We start from the raw sequence: 15063 nt of genomic DNA, 5'->3' as shown, positions 1-15063 counted from the left end.
AGAAATATTATGCAGTAATTCTTTCCCATCTTGTCTCCTGACATTAAACCGTGTGGAGAGATAAGGAAGAGAGGCAGCCTCTTAATTTATGAGCGAGCAATGATCCATCCACAGAGGGTGACTTGCATTTCACTATGGATGGCTAAGCAAGTGGGTTGTTCACTAACCAAGGACAGTGGTACCTCGGGTTACAAACACCTCAGGTTACAAACACTTCGGGTTACAGATTCCGCTAACCCAGAAGTAGTACCTCATGTTAAGAAATTTACCTCAGGATGAGAACAGAAATTGCGCTGTGGCGGCGTGGTGGCCGCGGGAGGCCTCATTAGCTAAAGTGATACCTCAGGTTAAGAACAGTTACAGGTTAAGAATGGACCTCCAGAACGAATTAAGTTCGTAACCAGAGGTACCACTGTACACTGACTTCGTTCCATCCTGTGATTGATAAATAAATAAATACAGTAGCCAAGAACCTTCCACGGAAAGTAAAATGAAACAAAAACTTCCGACTGCTTAAAGGCATTCCTGCTTCAATCGATTTGTTATGCAGATGTAAAATGTAGATTGGTCCGAAATGCTCATTTGCATTACATATGTCTCTCTGTCTCAATCTATTTCTCTCAACAAACATAAGCAGTATCCTGTTTATTGGATCAAACGAGGGATGTAGAATCATTTTATTTCTCATCTGTGCCACGTGTGTTTTTTAATTCACTAGTCCGTTCTGCCGTGTTTCCACATTAATCTGCATTCTTTGAATAAATACACACACATAAATAAATAAATAAATAAATATGTATTTTATTTCAAGATATGCATTTTTCTAAGTGTACAGGCTTTAACAAGCTTTATATACTGCACAATCAACAAAATATATACATAAAACAATGAAAAACATTCACACAAAAATACAAATAAAATCAAACTTATATAAAATTTGTAAAAATATGAATAAATCCAGAAGTCCCCCCCCCCAAAAAAAAATATACATAATAAAATTATATGTGTGGGTAGGCTTGCTTTTTTTAAGCACCAAAAACAACATAGCGAAGGGGTTTTCTTAATAATATATACTATTCTCAGTATGCTCATTTCATTTCTAAATGTTTTTTCTTTGTCAAAATGCACATTTTGGAAAGACATAGTGATACCTTTTTGAGCTCTGTGTCACAACATTCATAAATGCAAAACCTAATGGATAGCTAAGCTGCTCTCTGCACATTTAGTCGGAGCAGTGTGGATTGAGTCGTTTTGTACCCGGAATTCAAGATGATCGAATTTCCCAAGCATTCTAGAATCTGCTAAGCTGTTGGTTGTCAAGTATTAGCTTCAGCTAGAAGCTCCTGGCATTGATTTATGGCTTTCTAGGACCTGGAACTTCTCAAACAATTAAAGTAAGCTGCAATTTTTACAAAATATAGTTCAAATTTGGTATGATTTGTTAGAGCAGACCAAATTGTCACATGAATGCAGCGATGCGAACAGAGCTACAGATTGTGAATTATGAACATTGCTTATCGATCAAGGATGATGTATGTATCTTGCTCTCTCCTTTTGTCATTGCTTGCCAGCTTTATGTATTGTATGATTCAATGTTTAAAAAGTACAGGGAGGGAGAAAAGAAAGCAAACAAGACGCCCCCTCTGGTGCTTCCATTTCATTTCAATGAAGTAGCTTGATTTGTGGTCCTGTGCTCACTTACCTGGGAGTAAGTCTCATGGAATTCAGTGGGATTTATTACCTTGCTAAAAAGGCTGCCAGAGAAGGGATTCAGGTCCTGATTTAGGCAAACCATCTAAAAGTTGTGAAACACACAAAAAGAGGGATGTGAAGGGAAGGCGGGGAGCATACTTGGGCACCAATTCCTAAAGTTCTTACAACTGCCGGGATGCAATAGTGCTCTATATCTGTGATCATTTACATTTTCCCAGCTTGAGTGTAGACAATGGATGGATGGTGTCAGAGGCTTCTTAGAAAAGAAAAAGAAAAAAGTAAGATTGTGTAAACTGTCTCTAAGTTTAAATACAGTGGTACCTCTGGTTACAAACTTAATTTGTTCCGGAGGTCCATTCTTAGCCTGAAACCGTTCTTAACCTGAGGTACCACTTTAGCTAATGGGGCCTCCTCTTGCTGCACGATTTCTGCTCTCATTTTGAGGTAAAGTTCTTAACCCAAGGTACTACTTCCAGGTTAGCGGAGTCTGTAACCCGAGGTGTTTGTAACCCGAGGTACCACCGTACAGAGTTGTTGCAGAATGGTCTCTTTGCTTTCCTTTCCCCAAGGCCCACAACACAATAAAATTTAAAGTTGCTTTCCAGATGCTGTCTGGGAGAGATGGATAAATGTGGGTGAACACTGAATGCAATGTTTGATCCCTTCATGTTTACTATTTATTCATATTTATTATTCATAAATTCAGGCACAAATGTTAGGCCTGCACCCCAGTGACATATTTGCATTTTATTTTAAGTTTGATGGCCCCCACCCCCCGCCCCTTGCTATCCATTTTTGCAAACAGGGATTTAATGATTTACTGTTTCCAAACCATTGCTGTGGTTCGTTCTCTCTCTTTTCCCTTCCTCGGCATTTTAGGGAAAGAGATTTCTAACATGGAAAAGTGATATTTGAATACATTCCCCTAAGGCAATCAATTTACTTTTAATTTGTCTGGAACTAAGCTTTCCTTTGTTGCAATGAGAAAGGATTGAAACTGCTGTAAAATTTATTAGCTTCCAGGAAGATTTTGAAATGAATTTTTTAACAGTCGTGCTGTTTGCTCGTACCCAGGCATGGTGTTGTACTGATTGCAGTAGCACCACGGGGGTGCCAAAAAAATGCACCAAATTTTCACTGTGGCATTGTGCTCTTGTTGGTAGGCATTCCTAATTAGGGGCGACAAAACCTAGCTAGCCATTTTCCGGTACGTTCCTTCATTGTCGTTTTATTTGCATGCCGAAAGTGGATCACAAACTCAGAAAAAAAGTACATAACCAAATACAGTAAGCCCGAAAGTTGGGCTCACTTTATCTCAACTTTATGCAGATGGTGGTAGGGAAATAAATAAATGAATGGAGAACTGGGGAAACCCACCATTCTCCTCTCTCCATTTATTTATTTTCCCCACTTGCACCCAGCGCTTACAGGACTTTGGGAAGGAAGCAGGAGGGCTCTGGCAGCTTCCCAGAGCCCTTACATGGCGATGCCTTCCTTCCCATCCTCTGGGAAGGAGGTGGGAGGGCTCTGGGAGCACCCCAGAAGCTGGTAAGCAAGGCACCGCTTTGCTTACCAGCATCTGGAAAGGTCTCAGGGCTTCCTCACTGGTGTTTTTTTTTTTGGGGGGGGGGCGTTTCTGCATTTCCCTGACTTTTTGTGATTTTGCACTTGCACACAGACCTCCAGATTGCTGTTCGCTTGCTAACTCTTAGTAAACAATGCACAGCCTTTTAAACAGCGTGTGGGATTATCGTTTTCGTTATTATTGTATGCATTATTATTTTTTGCATTTTTATATTGTAAACTACCCTGTGATCTTTGGGTGAAGGGTATGCTATAGAAATGCTAATAATAATAATAATAATAATAATAATGCTGCTGCAATATTTCAAGGCAATTCGCAAGCAGTTATGAAATATCAGCCAATTTAAATAGTCGTGCAAATATTAATAGGCCAGACATTTTATGTTGCTAAATATACTCTAAGATGAAACAAGCTGCTAATAATTCATATTAAGAAAGGGACAGGAAACATATGTCCATGCAGATTAACTTTTCTCAGCCCTAGCAACATGTAAAATGGTTAAGGATGGTGAGAGCTACAGTCTCCAGCAATCTCTGGAGGGGCCACAAGTTCCCCATTCCTGTAATGAGGCCTGACAATACAAATGAAGACAGCAATATTAATCCAAATAGCTGCAGAACCAGTACATCTTATTCAAATCTATATATTGATCCATATATATAGACCCATATATCAACCCAAAACTATATATTAACACCGCTTAAGTCTGAGCCCTGTCCCGTCCCCCCATCCCCAGACAATGGGCACCTGAAATATTAGGAGCAGCCTTTGTAACTGGAGTCAGCAAGAATCTTGCTCTATAATTTTATCCAGTATTCCAGTGCCTTGAGAATCTATTTCTTTTTACGTGGAATTCTTGATGGTAGATTCTACATGCCTTATATGTAGAGAGCCCAAGATTCAATCCCTGGTATCTCCAGTTACTAGGAACATGAATCAGGCAATAAACATCTTTCTTGGACATGGAGAGCCGTAGTTACTCAGAGACTCATTTCACACATAACACTATGCCAAACTATGGCTTTCTGTGAATGTGTTCAGGCTCCTAGGAAGAAGATAATTTCTGCTTTGGTCCTCTGCTGCTGCTGCTGTGTGTTAAGCCATGATTTGGCTTAGCATGTCATCTAAACACAGGCTTGTGGTCTGTCTGAAGGAAACAAACCATGAGTCTGGATTTGGATGAGATGCTAAGGCAAACCATGAGTCTGGATTTGGATGAGATGCTAAGGCAAACCATTGCTCACTGCAAAGCAGTGAATGTAAGAACGTAAGAAAAGTTTGCTGTATCGTGCCAAATGGCCTATCTAGTCCAGTATCCTCTTCTCATAGTGGCCAACCATATTCCTGTGGGAACTCTCAGCTCCTGTGGTTTCCAGCCATTGACATTCAGAAGCATCCCTTGCCTCCAGCTGGGGAGGCAGAACACAGCCAACACTTCCAGCAGCTCTCAAAAGCCCTCCCTTCCATGAATTTGTCCAGTGCTTTTTTTTAAAGCCATCCAAGTAGGCTGCCATGACTGCCTCCTATGGGAACAAGTTGTACTTGTGTTCATGAAGAAATACTTTCTTTTATCTATCTTGAATCTTCAACAGGAGCAGCAGGAGCAGAGGAGGAGCAAAGCAGTGGCAATATTTTAGCATTACATTGAACTGTGCCAGGGTAAATAGTAGCAGGCCAGATGAACAAGCAGTCTGACCTCATAACAAGGCGAATTCCTTATGGCTGCTGAAGCGAGTTTGGAATCAGGTGAACCATGGCTGATGAAATTTCAGAACTTGGAGAGGGGTTGGTGCTTATGGTCACTGAATAGTTATAGCAGTATTGTTGCTTTCTTTGACCATTTCCAGGGGGGCAGTGGTGAAAAGTAGAATAATTCTGGTGGAAATTTGGGAGTGCAGTCACAGCTGTTTTACTAGGGGTGGGGGAAGGCACGCTTGCACCATTTTGTGGTCCTGACTCTTAGCCTGCTCTTTCAGATGTGGATGCCATTTTGTGTTACGACACTCCTATCACCCCATGGCAGCCATTTTGTGGCACCTGCAGCATTTTCTCATCATTTCAAATGTGCCCACTTGCTCAAAACACTTGGCGACTCCTGCATAAATACTTGTATCGTTAGCGTGCCAACTATCTTGAATGTAAGCACATGACATCCAGAATTCCCCTTGAAGCCTGTTTTGTCTTAAGGAAAACTTTTAGTAAGAAACAGTTTTGTCTGTATTGGTTTTCTTCAATGATGCTCAAAAGTAGGCAGACACCTGTGCCTTCTCTGCATGCTCTCTCTCTCTTCCATTTTTAAGAGACCCAGCTGCTTCAGTTCCCTTTCAGTATGAAATAGTCCAAATGGCTTCTACTTATATGCCTCTTCAAAATCCCTCTGACATAGATTGGAATGAATTGTGCTTCTCTCCACAAAATAGAAGCTCTGGGGTCTATTGTGATTGCCCAGGCTGCATAACCATACATGCCATCAGAGCATTTATCAGTGATATTAAATCCCTAAGCACTTGTACCTCAGTACGTTTCAACTTTGCCTCTGTGTCTGGTGCTGGAGATTCCATCACCAATAATTCAATTGCTTAGGAGAGCTGAGCAGGTCAGTCTTTCAATCTTGTTGTGTGCTCGGCTACAGTGAATTTGGATTTGAAATATATGGAAGTATATGTGGTCATATAGCACCCAAATGCCAGCTGATGCATATTTTAATTGCATGCACTGGGTACTTTTGTTCTCCCTTTCTATTCCAGAGCAGAGTCGGATGTAATATAAAATGAGAATTCACAGCGGTGTGTCCTTCAAGTAGAATGCATAAGTCGAGCTAGTGATTCCTACTGCATTTTCAATTTTGTATGGCAGGCATATTTATTTATTTATTTACTTACTTGCATTGCCATAGTGCAGTTCTAACCATGCCTACTCAGTACTGTTTTCTTCTTAGTGTGACCGTAGAAAGGTAAGGTACATTTAGGCTGAATTCGGAGAGGAAGGCCATATTGGTCTCAATGCTCTAAAAACAAGTGATGGTGCCAATTTTTAGAATGGTGTGGGGGAAGGCTTGGAATGTTAATTTTATGCATTTCCCCTCTACCCCAAGCCCACTTGTGAATCAGGCCAGGCTTCCTAAACTTTGGGCAGAATGGGTTCTACCAGAGCTGTCCTTCCCTCTTTACTGTTCTTCCCCTTTCCATCCAAAATCAGCAGCTGCAGTAGTTAGGAGAGTCTTTACTAAAGGCTGCCCAGTGGCTCTCCGACACGGCAGCAATATGGCCTTGATTGCAAGGATCAGTGGGAACTACCAAGGGTCTAATCCCCCCATGAGCCACTGAAACTGCCTCCTCTTGTAAGTTTTGGAGAAACTGGGGAGAGTCTTCTGGATTGTAGTAGTGTAGCTCACATAGGTGGGAGGAACGCCTCCAGGCCTCATTGTTCTCCTGGTAACAGTAGTGATCGCGAGAAGGCGAACTTTAGAACAGGGCTGGAAATAGCAACAATTTACTTTTGCAAAACGAATAATTTTATGTGAGGCAATCTGTTTTGATTCAACCTGAATCCAACAGGTCGGATCAAATCTAATATGGGCTCATTTGCGACAAATGAGAATGTTTTGGCCGTCTTAACACTCCTTTTCCATACGAAGATACTGGCAGGGAAAGCTGACATTTTGGAAATGGCAGTGGTGCATCTAAGGAACATGACTTCCCCCCAGATAATCATGGAAACCATAGTTTATTCCACACAGAGCTATAGTCCCCAAAGGCTATTAACAAACTACAGTTCCCAGGATTCTTTGTGGGGAATCATGTACTTCCAATGTATGGTGTCTACATCTTCTCGCAGCCTTAACACCCACTGTTTCTAGTGGTTGCAGTTTGCTTACATTTTGCTGCGCTGATATGAAATCATTTGCATACCATCTCCCTGCCCCCAAACTGTAATTTCAGGTTCTCCCTATTTCAAGCTGCTCTTTGAAACCAGTTTTTGAGCAGTATTTCTTGAAGCCCTCTGAAAGTGAAAGCCCTCTTAGATATTAGAGTCACAGTCATGTTTTCCTGATCTTATTAAACTAGCTTCATCTGCTCAGTAGCAGCCTGCCTCACAAATTTGAGGAGCAGATAAAAGGGGGTGGGGAGAGCTACCTATGCCACTCTTGAGAAAGCAACCCTGTGCACATTTTCTTGGAAGCAAGTCCTATTCAAGTCCCGTTTGGGAGCATGTCCCACTTGCTTAAAAGGTAAAGGTAAAGGGACCCCTGACCATTAGGTCCAGTCATGACCGACTCTGGGGTTGTGGCGCTCATCTCGCTTTACTGGCCAAGGGAGCCGGCGTACAGCTTCCGGGTCATGTGGCCAGCATCTGGCAAACTAGAGCAGTGTTTCCCAACCTTTTTTGGGCAAAGGCACACTTGTTTCATGAAAAAAATCTCGAGGCACACCACCATTACAGCCCTGTGACGTCAGCGCGCAGCGTCACGCCGGGAGGGACATGAATTGCTAGCAAATTACATAATCACCTCCTTGAGGGCTGGCTCATCTTCTCCGAAGGCAGAACCCCATTAATTAACAGCACAGACTCACACCATAGCCAAGACGAGGGGGGGAAACCTCAGTCATGCACAGTCATGCACATGTGGGGGCTAAATGAGGACGAGGACCGGGCAGAGAGCAGGGTTCAAATCATCCCACCTGGCCAGGACAATCCCTGGGTGCTCCCTTGGGCCACTCGCCTGACCCACCCCGCAGGGCTGTTGTTGCGAGGATAACACGGGGAGAACCACGCGCGCCCCCGGGAGCTCCTTGGAGGAGAAAGCGGGCGATGAATGCAATGCACGAAATATATGAGAGGCGACCAGGTTTTGCAGGTGAGGGGCCCCCGCCAGCCTCCGCTTCCAACACCCGGTGCAACGACGCCGAAGTTTCCCCCCGGGCTCGGCTCGGGGAGCAGCGCTGCTCCCCCCGGCTCCCCTTCGCCCTCCCGGCTCTCTCTGCCGCCCACTGGGGACCCCCCTCACCTGCCAAGTCCGGAGCGCCGGTGGAAGTTGCATGCATGCATGCAGGGCGCCGCGTTGCCATTGCATTGCACTGCACTCCATGCAACGTCTGCATGCATGCATTGCCTTGCACGGCCGCCAAGGGGTCTCCCCGCGGTCCGATGCGTCCCCTCCAGCGCGGATGCAACATTGCAAAAATAACACCCCCCCCCGACGCAGCCCTACCTGGGGGGCAGCCTCCGCCGCTCCGCCTCCGCGGGGATCCCCGGGCTCCATCCTGCCGCCCGATCTCCGCGGGGGCGCAGGCAGGCTGCGTGGGGTCTGCGTGGAAGAGCCCCTGCCCGCCCGGCCGCTGCAGCTGTGTTCATTCCATGGCCGGGAGAAGAGCACTTCAAACAAAACGCCTGGCCCACCAGGCCACGCTGGGAAACGTAGTTCACGCACCCCGCGCGGGCGCGGAGCCCAAGGGCGAGGGGACTACGGATCCCGGCAGCCCCCGCGCCGGGGACGGAGGGCGAGAGGCCGGGTGCAGGGATGGAGGGACGGGTGGGCGAGCGAGTGAGTGAGTGGCAGCCGCCAAGCCTTGGCCGAGAGCCAAGAAGGGCCTCCCCGGAGGAGGAGGAGGGAGGCTCAGGGAGGGAGGGAGGGAACCCCAGGGGTCATCTAGTGACGGCGCCCCAATCGAAAGTTTGACTTTTAAAAAAAATCTTTCGAATTTTTTTATTTTTCCCGCGGCACACCAGGCAACATCTCGCGGCACACTAGTGTGCCGCGGAACAGTGGTTGGGAAACACTGAACTAGAGCAGCACACGGAAACACCATTTGCCTTCCTGCCGAAGTAGTACCTATTTATCTCCTTGCACTTTGATGTGCTTTTGAACTGCTAGGTGGGCAGGAGCAGGGACCGAGCAAGGGGAGCTCACTCTGTTGTGGGGATTCGAACCACCGACCTTCTGATTGGCAAGTCCTAGGCTCTGTGGTTTAACCCACAGCGCCACCTGTGTCCCTTCCTGCTTGCTTACTTCTAAGCAAATGCACATAGGATCAGGCTCTTTAGTGATGAAAATGCAATAGACAGCTAGATTTTTTTTGGGGGGGGGTTGCTTTTAAAAGAGCACCCTGCACTTGCATCTTCTCCTTATTGAACCCACCTCACATTTCTCTGTTAACATGATCCAGGAAAGGTGCAGCCTGGTCTTGAAACCTAGTTCTGGGTTTTCAGTCTTGGCTCCAGTTTAAACCCATATCTGTTTGGGTGAATAAGAGGCTTTAAAAAAACCTAAAGCCTGGCCTGGTGTTGTGTTCAGTTGTCGGAGGAGGCTTGTTCACTCCCCCCACCCCATTCCACAGCTTACCCAGGGAGCTAGTAATGTGTTTCTGTAATAGACTTCTGTAAATGCAGTGAAACCGAGGGGGAGCTGCAGTCGTCAGGCAGCCGAGCTTAGCACACACTGTGGGCCTAACGGCGGGCAATTCCGGCATGATTTTTTTTTTTTTTTTTTGCTCCTGCAAGGTCCTATTTGTTTTCTGCTTCCTATCAGCACTGCTCCAACATCTTCCCAGAAAATAACCACCATTTCATCTCTGGGGCACCTCTGAGCTGGGCCTTCTGCCTCCCTCTGTGCCTTCCTGCCCCTTCCGGCTTCTTTATTTTAACGATATGGGCTTCGTTCTGTCTTTAGGTGAGCGGCGGGGGAAGCGCCAGAGTTCCTCGCTACTCCTTTTTACCTAAGACTTCTGTGAAGCAATTTGGCAGCTCTGCAGCCAGCCCACATCTCAGAAAGCCTCACGGCTCAGACCTTCTCGAATCAATACAGACACAACATGTCTGTGGTTGGGGATCATTATTAGCTGCTTTGTGTGACAGTCCCTTGAGGTTGGAACAGAGGTGGTTGGAAAAACCGGGCTCACTTGGGGTTGTTAGCTGTACTTCTCCGAGAGAATGATATTTCTGCCACAGTTGGCTGAACTGAGGTCTTTTCATACAGGATGGGAATTGCTTTAAACTTTGACCATGCGAAGAAGGATTGGTTGTTAAACCGTTCTGGGAACTGTAGCTCTGTATGGGGAATAGGGGTCTCCTCTCAGCACCCTTAACAAACCACATTTCCCATTATTCTTTTGGGGAAGCCAAGGCTGTTTAAAGTGGCATAATACTGCTTTAAGTGTATAGTGCAGATGGGTGCCCCCTTTCCTACTAATACACACACAGACACCCATGACACCCATGCTATTTTTGAAAAATATAATGCTTTGTTAATAATTTTGAAATTATTGAAATACTTGTATTACTTAAATACCCATATGGTCTATTGTATCATAATTTGTTTTGTTTTTTCTTCCTCTTTCATATTACTCTCTCACTAAAAACTTTTAATAAAAATATTATTATTTTTTTAAAAAAAACCAACCACACACCTATGCCACTATTCCAGACCATGTTTTAAAATATGCATTCCCGGGGTTGTCATATACAGCAGCCAGACCTGCAGCCACGAATTTTGTGGTGAGAGAATCTAAAGGCTGTATGGGGTGTGTGTGTGTGTGGATTTATGCAGACATACAGTCTATAAGTCATGACCATAAGAACAACGGCACCCCATGCAGCGGCAAATGTTTCTCAATATATTATTATACATAGACTGCTTAAAAATGCAGGATATAACATACAAAATATTTCAATGCAATAAGGTGATGTTTTTTGTTAGAAGACAGAGAAGGACATAGCTTGCCTCCTGCAATGTGGATGAGGAATCCAAATTGGTTTAATTTTAGTAATATGCTGAAAGGTTTTGCATTTAAAAATTGCATTTTGATTATGTACAATAATATATTGAGTGAAATTTGCTGTTTCTTAAGATCTTGGCTTACTTCATAGGGTTGTTCACATGTTGCATTTGACAATTCTGCAAGGGCTCAGGGTGAGCCATCAAGGGGGAAGAGGATGAGTACCAGAGCTTGCATATGTCTAACTGGAGCTCAGGGAGAGATTGACAGCCTCACAGTTGCTAGGAGAGCATGCCTATATGGTTGTATTCAGCAGTGGTACGTCTGTTATACAGGCAGAAATCAAGCTGCTTCCCACTATTGTGGCTGGCATGCTGATTTTGCAAAAAGGTTAGGACTAGTGTTACAGATGCTGCAACTGCCATCACTTTCCAAGGACAATCCCCATTTCTTAATCCCTGTCCCTGGTAATTCAGTCTCCATTTTTTACTTTTCAGGCTGTCTTGTCAAAATGTCAGCGTGAGTTGCGAGCATTGCCATTCTTTGCAGTTCAGCCACTTCTCCAGGGTCTCTAAACCTTGGAGTGGAGAGTGGACTTGTCTCATCTTTGATGCGCATGCATATTCATTGACACATGAAAACTAAGGTGTTATGCAGCGCACACCCTCCAATCTCAAACAGTGCAGTTGCTGTGGTGTATTCTGAACTCTGCAGGATCAGACCAAGTACCAGCTAGTACAGCATTTATTTATTTTTGTGCAAATTCCGGAACTACGTGGTCCAGCATAAACTAACCAGTGGCCCAGCAGTAGGCAGTCACCTGCCTTCTGTCGTCCTCAGCACAGAGCTCTGTGCTTAAACCAGTGAGCCTGCTGCTCTCACACATTGTTTAAGGCTAGGATCTGCCACTTTGAGGCAATTCCCAACCTGGGCTGCAAAAACAGAAAGAGGTTGAAGGATGCCTAATGGCAGCTTGGCAACATCAATGGAGTACAGATAACTGGAAACTTATGGACATTTAACTTGTGTATATTCAGCTTTACGCACTTGGCAAATAATATAATAAAATGGGGGAGGAAAGGGGGAAGCTGTCTGGGGGGAAAGACAATCTGGGATTTTGGCAATCCCAGCCACCATCGAACCCAATGCGTTTTGACTAAATGTGATTTTGGCTTTAGGCTCTATCCCCAGGACATAACCTTTGTGTAAGTTGAGAGTTGCCTGTATTTAGTTGCTCTCTCTTGTGTGATTGAAAGCATGGGCATGTGGTAGTATTCCTTCATGTCCCAAGCCTTTTGTCTCCTTTTGGGTACAACTGGATATAGCTAATAGCTCTGTTGTTGCCTCTCTTTAGATCTGCTGCCCTGCCTATTCTGCATTGAGGGAGAATATTATTGAGGGATGCTAATAATAATAATAATAATAATAATAATAATAATAATAATAATAATATATTATACTCCACCCATCTGACTGAGTTACCCCAGCCACTCTGGGCAGCTTCCAACAAAAAATAAACAAAACATCAGGAAAGGGGAGAAGAATTCTGCCTCCTGCATAGATTATACAAAGAAGCCTGAATGGAGCATTAACCGTCAATTTCCTAATTCTTGGGAGGGGTATCACAGAACAACTTCCTAACTGGTAGAAACCATCTACAGTGATTACACTGTAGATTACATACACTTCAGGTTACAGACGCTTCAGGTTACTGACTCTGCTAACCCAGAAATAGTATCTCGGGTTAAGAATTTGCTTCAGGATGAGAACAGAAATCGTGTGGTGGCGGCAGCAGGAGGCCCCATTAGCTAAAGTGGTGCTTCAGGTTAAGAACAGCTTCAGGTTAAGAACAGACCTTCAGAACGAATTAAGTTCTTAACCCGAGGTACCACTGTGCCCCTTAACTTTGATTACTAACCCCCACATTTGCAGTTGGACTGGGAGCTTTCTTTAAAAGCAAACAAATAAAGTTTATCAGTATGCAGATTTCTGCATGCAGTGCCAAGTCCCATGCTTATGCTGAATGCTAGAATACACACAGGTCTTCACAGTCATAAGTACTAGGTGCATGCATTGATACATAACGATCACCAGGATGCTGATTGAGGCATGCAATACCCAATCCCACGCTTGTGCAAAATACTAGAATATCATGGTCTTGACTTCAGGTGTTCATTTGGGGATGAACAGGAAGATAGAGACATTTAATCCTTTGTTTTTGCTCAAGAACTGAAAACAGTAAAGCCAGCATTTTACTGGGCACCAGTATTTAAACACTTCTAAGCAGTGTGTTTACATGTCTGGCAGCTTCATTTGCTGATAATGAGAAGGGTCAGCAGCGCCCAGACCACAGTCACTTGCTGCTGCCACTTGAACGATGTGGTGGCTGCTGTGAAGGAGAGAGGAGCCTTAAAGATGCAAGATTCCATCCACTTGGTTTCTTCCTCTTTTGTTTCCCTGCCTTCCGCAAGTTCCTTAAGGTTTTCTTTTCTACAAGCCGATTCCCTGTAAGTGCTAAAGCTGCTCTTTCTCCCCCCCCCTTTTCTCTTTTTTTGCTGCATTGTGTTATGTGCCAAGAATTTTTATTAGCCCCCTTTTTTGTGCTAGAATGTGGTGGAAATACAAATGGAGCTGAAAAGCAGAAGTTACATACACAGATGAACAAAGCGCCCAAATGAACTATCTCCTCAGACAGTTGGGATCCACCACTGTGGCTGAGTGGATGCCAAGGTCTGTGTGTTTGCAAGGTGCGAGTGAGGTTCAATACATCAAACTCTGAAGGTGTGATTTAGTTGTGGTTTTGGCTAATGTTATGGAAAATAAGGAAAGTGAGATGGAGCTGGAAGGTGGCTAATTAAAGGTGAGAGTGTTTACTAAAAGATACTACTGAATTCCAAAGAAGAATATTTTAGTCAAGAATTGGTATGGTCAAATGAAATGGGTTCTGTCTCAATCATGTTAGGAACATAGGAAGGAGCTTACAGGCTGTGACTGTTTTAGGCACATCTAATAGGTGCATGTCTGTGTACAAGCGCATCATGCTGAACCTGGAAGTGACCTGAAAATGTTTACAGGCTTTGTCAATGGTCTTTCAAATATATGCAATTTCACTTAAATGTGTGGTGCCTTGGTACATAACTCCCGCTTCAGTTGGAAGTTGCCTGTATACCAAGTCAGACTGTCAATACAGTATTGTTCCCCCAGTGACAGTAGCTTTCCAGATGCTCAGACAAGGGTTTCACCTGTTCTGTGCTACCCAAGATCATTTTCATCGGAGATACTAGGGATTGGGCTCATGCTTTATTACTGAGGTAGGTCCAGGTTGTAAGAATGTACAAAGAGCCTTGCTTCATCATGGCATTCAAAGTGACCACCCAGATGTCTATGGGAAGCCCACAAGCAGGACAATAATATAACAGTGCTCTTGCCACTCATGTTCTCCAGCAGTTGGTATTCACAGCCATGCCTGCCTCTGATACTAGCAGGGGTCAGCAACCTTTTTCAGCCATGGGCCAGTCCACCGTCCCTCAGACCTTGTGGTGGGCCAGACTATTTTTTTTTTGGGGGGGGGGATGAACGAATTCCTAAGCCCCACAAATAACCCAGAGATACATTTTAAATAAAAGGACACATTCTACTCATGTAAAAACACACTGATTCCCAGACCGTCTGCGGGCTGGATTGAGAAGGCAATTGGGCCGCATCCAGCCCACGGACCTTAGATTGCTTACCCCAGTACTAGAGGTTGTAAAAAGGCCATCCTGGCCATTAGCTGTCGTTAGCCTTATCCTCTATGAATTTATTTTAAACCCCTTTTTCAAGCTATCCAACTTGGTTGCTGTTACTGCATCTTGTGGTGGCAAGAGGCTAACCCTGATATGTGTAATGGAGTTCAGGGTCCCCCTACTTTTACCAATTCTATGACTGGCTGTTCTAGGGCACAGCCATTTAGGGTAGCTTGATAATTCCGCCCCTTTTGTGACTGACACATGCATTTACCCAGTCAATGTGAGGGTAATTGAAGTCACCCTTTACTTACAACATTTCCTC

The 15063-nt window shown here is 44.5% G+C and overlaps 1 protein-coding gene across 2 annotated transcripts in view; it reads left to right on the top strand.

Annotated features, from left to right (window-relative positions):
- The window catches only part of PCDH19 (protocadherin 19), a 143681-nt gene that overhangs the window by 119006 nt on the left and 9612 nt on the right, over positions 1–15063 (top strand). The window lies entirely within an intron of this gene.

Source organism: Podarcis vaucheri, assembly GCF_965113315.1.
Source record: "Podarcis vaucheri genome assembly, chromosome: Z".
Taxonomy (NCBI): Eukaryota; Metazoa; Chordata; class Lepidosauria; order Squamata; family Lacertidae; genus Podarcis; species Podarcis vaucheri.
The sequence above is the reverse complement of the archived record's forward strand: the minus strand, read 5'-3'. Positions and strand labels throughout refer to the sequence as shown.